General features: G+C 34.1%; 1 non-coding gene across 1 annotated transcript; it reads left to right on the top strand.

Annotated features, from left to right (window-relative positions):
* Positions 1–458: 458 nt before the first annotated feature.
* LOC122099703 lies at positions 459–565 on the top strand. Its single transcript, XR_006145993.1, has one exon. It is a non-coding gene; the product is annotated as a U6 spliceosomal RNA (small nuclear RNA).
* Positions 566–4592: the final 4027 nt, after the last annotated feature.

The following is a 4592-nucleotide window of genomic DNA, read 5'->3' as shown; positions in this document are numbered from 1 at the left end:
CTTTACACAGACTTTGTAACTTCTCATAGTAAAGTTTCTATAAACTCTGAAATGTACATACTTTGTAGTATATGTCTGCTACCATAAATCTTAAATACTTTATGGAAAAGTTTTATGATCTGCCGAGCAGTCTTAATTTTGGCATATATAAGCAAATTCCCAAAATTAAACATATTTAAAACAATAAAATTTTTAACAAACCTTAGCACTTGCTACAGTGCTCATTATGACAGGTGCCATGTATAGAATAATTGAATTTCTACTCTTACACATCTCTTGAACAACAAATATCTGGAATTATTTTGTTTTTGACATATCTAACTTGACTTTATTCTTAAATGTGTGCTTACATAAGAAATATATGGTTCTAAAATTTCACGACAAGTCTTTTGAACTTATTTTTGTTGAATTTTCTAGTTTAGGAAAATCAATTCCACTTTATGTATAAAAAATGTTCTGTGCTCAGTTTGGCAACACACACACTAAAATTGGAAAAATACAGAGAGAATTAGCATGACCCCTACGCAAGGATGACATGCAAATTCATGAAGATTTCCACATTTTTACAACAACAGATGCTGGAGGGTATATGGACAGAAGGGAACCCTACTCCATTCTTGGTGGGAGTGAAAACTTGTTCAACCACTTGGAAAGAAGTATGGCGGTTCCTCAAAAGATTCCACATAGAGCTCCCCTATGACCCAGCAATCCCACTTTTGGGCATTCACCCAAATGATCAAACAAGACCATACTATAACTACCAGCACAGATATGTTTATTGCAGCATTATTTACCATAGCTAATATAGGGAACCAAACCCGATGCCCCTCAGAAAATGAATGAATCAAGAAAATTGTGTGTGTGTGTGTGTGTGTGTGTGTGTGTGTGTGTATGTATTTTCCTATCTATCTATCTATCTTTCTATCTATCTATCTATCTATCTATCTATCTATCTATCTATCTATCTATCTATCTATCTTTCTATCTATCTTTCTATCTATCTATCTACACATACATATATATGTATATATATTTGTATATATGTATATATATGTATAGTTATATACATAAATATAAATATAGATTGGAATGTATATATATGTAAGGTATCCCTTACTTGCAATAAATAATATAAGCAGAAAACTAGGATAAGCAGAAAAGATCAAAAGCTACATGCATATTACTAAATAAGATGATGTTAAGCTAAATGAACCCCAAGATAAGGACAGAAGTGTTTTTTTTTATTCTTTCTTACTGTTGTTTCTAACATATTTATAATGTACAATGTGATTTTTTTTGTTTTTTATATGGTCCTCCCGCACAGTATAAGCCCTGTTTTCACTGGATTTGATGTTGGTGCACCTACATCCTGAAAATACACTTCTCTAATTTGGGGAAGGAAAGAGAAAAATCAAAATGCTTAAATAGAGATAAAAGTTGAGCCATTGTAACAATGAGATGCACAAGACAACATGTTGGGGGGTGTGGGGGTGTGGGGATGAGAAGTGTACTTGTGGAGGTGGAGGGGAAGGGATGGTGGGGGGAAAACCAAAGGAGGAGGTAACAATGCTTGATAAGAAATGCACTCATGACTTTGCTCATGTAACTTTAACCCCTCTGTACAGTACTTTTACAATAAAAAACATTAGAAAATGTTCTGAGATGGAAGAGTTTATTTTATTTTACCCATATAATATTGTTAACAAAGAAATTATTGGGGGGGAGGATTGGGTGGGGGACCGGGGGTAGGCTGGGAAGGGATGGGAAGGGGAAACAAAGGAGGAGGCTACAATACTTGATAAGAAATGTGCTCATTATCTTGTCCATGTAATTGTAACCCCTCTGTACAGTATTTTCACAATTAAAACACACACACACACACACACAAACACACAAACAAAAAAAAAGAAATTAATGGAAAAGACTGACCCAAAGATATTTTGAGTAAGTGTGTGTGTGAGTGTGTGTGTGTGTGTGTGTGTGTGTGTGTGTGTGTGCGCATGCCTGCATGTTGGTGTGCTCAGAGTTTTAACTCAGGGCTTCATGGTCTCGCTAAGCCTTTTCTGTCTAGTTTGGTGAGCTACTATATGAGCTACATCTCCATTCCTGGACATTTGCTAGTTTATTTAAATTTTGGAAAAATAATCTTAGGAATTTTTTGGCCTGATTGGCTTCCAACTCTTATCCATAATTCTCAGGGTCCTGAGTAGATATGCAGAGTAAACAGGATTACACGTGTGACCAACCATCACAATGCTTTCAGAATAATTTAAAAGTAGAAAAAAATTTACTTCACGGGGGGACTGTTTTATCATTTCCTACTTTTAAAGCATTTTGGAGTGATTATATGTGAATTTAATTCATGTTGGGATTCTTAAAAGAGAGTAAGTGATGGTACTTAAAAGTTTTAGTACTTTTTTAAAAGAACACTGGAACTGTGGGACAGAAGAAATTTGCCTCTCTTTGGACCTCAATTTATAAGCTCAGCTCTGTGCACGATAACCCAATGTCACCAACACAATCTGTGTTGAAGACAACATGTGACAGAAAACAATTACCATGGGCAATAATTGCTATGCTATTATTTATTGGACAATATGAATATTGAATTGAGAGTGTAAGAGAATGGAGATATTTCACCTACCGTTTTTGTATTGCTGAAAGGCTTTTGGAAACTTTGACTCATTTCCTTCCTCACTGTGTGTCTTTGGGCCATGCACTTAGTGACTTTAATTACAATTTTTCTCAACTCTAAAATGGTAATAACATTAGCATCATAGCAAATGTTTTCTTAAGAACTAAGAGACATAAAACTTGTGAAATACTTAACATAAATTACTAATGAACTTTGAGTTTAGCCAGCAGTTTATTTTAATACTAAACAGAATGTGCTATGTATTACAGAAATCAATACATGTAGTGAGCCACCAGAAGTAACGTTATCTATTGACTATGCTGTGCTTCCAAGGAAGCCAGGTGGATAACTTCTCATGCTGTAAATCAAACTGCTTATCTTATGTCTTGATAGTGCTAAACTGTCAGGGTCAGAATAATGATGGAATTGTAGACTGAGCTAAGGTCCATATGAAAATGTTCAAAATTGATAAAGCCTAAAAGTAACTAAGCAGTATATTGTGTTTTTCATTATTTAAGTTAAATTGCAAAGAAAGGGAAGACCTAGAAGAATGAATTCTCTTTTTGATAACCTATCATAGGTCCTTAGCAGGATGAACTCTTTCCTCATTCTTGTAGAGGCATCATCAGATGAGAGGAACTCTATTTTTTTGGTTGCTTCTTTCAATTTATTCTTCAGTTTGAAATCTGAACTACATGAGACTGAAAGAAACCAAGGAAAATTAGACACACAGGCTTTGGAAAAAGCAATCAGAGTAAAATAAACTAAAAACATATAGCCTTGTAAAAGGCTTCACTAAATTGAGTTATATAGTCTCAAGCATAAGCAAAAATGATTTAAGCAATATCATGTTATTGAAAATTGAAAAATGTTAGGTGTTGCTCAATTTTTTCCTTTCTACTACCTGGAATGTATTATTGATTTTGTATAGAGAGATTAAAGATGAGATTAACAAGGAACTTGATTAAAAATCGATAAAAGTTCTGAATAGACATATTTTCCAATATGCCCTGAAAATCACCAGTGGCTTTAAAAAGTTGTGTTTAATATCACTTCTATGCTGGCTTAATGCTGTGTGAACAGAAGTCATTAGAGAAATGCAATTCAAAATTACTATGATACTACTACATAACTATTATAACTCTTATCAAAAATATTCGAAGGAACTTGGTATGGTGGTAAAGGCTTGTAATTCCAAGCATTTGGGTAATTGGAGTAAGAGGATTTCAGCTTAAGGCCAGCCTGGGATAGTGCACATAGTAAAAACATGCCCTTTAAAAAAAACTTAAAAGTTAATAATGTTGGTGAGAGTGTGGAGCAAAGGAAATTTTCTACACTCTTGGTCAAAATATAGGTTAGTATTCTCGTTGTAGAAAGTAGTATGCAATTTTCTAAAGAAATGCAAAGTTGAAATATCATCTGGCCCACCAATCATATGATTAATTCTCTCTGGGTAACTCGTAAATATATCTGTAGTTCACTGTTATTCACATTATTCACAACAGGCAAGATATAAATCAAAGTTATGTGTTCAACTACAGACTAATAAAGCAACTGTGGCACATGCACAAATATAATTTTCTGTTTCATCTTTAAAATTGCAAGATTTCTCCCATTAGCCACAACTTACAATGACCTAAAAGATGTAATCTAAATGATGTAAAATGTTGCTTTCTGATCTTTGTAAAACCACACACACACACACACACACACACATACACACACATACCAACCTAAGCAAAAGAGAAATTTTTCAAAAAGTAAAGCAACTGATATTGCTGGGGCATTTAGGTCACAATATAGATGATAGTGGATATACAGGATGACCAAGTATAGACTTGTAATGTATAACGTGAGGATACAGGGGACAACACTGGCCTTACATAGGAATGCAGCTAAATATGTAGGAGTTGGTCTTCCTTGTAGGGGTTTCTCTTTTAGGTGTTCTTCCTTCATT

This window comes from Dipodomys spectabilis, unplaced genomic scaffold (assembly GCF_019054845.1).
Source record: "Dipodomys spectabilis isolate Male_0828 unplaced genomic scaffold, ASM1905484v1 ptg000529l, whole genome shotgun sequence".
Classification (NCBI taxonomy): Eukaryota; Metazoa; Chordata; class Mammalia; order Rodentia; family Heteromyidae; genus Dipodomys; species Dipodomys spectabilis.
Note: the sequence above shows the minus strand (reverse complement) of the source record. Positions and strands in the feature narration are given on the sequence as shown.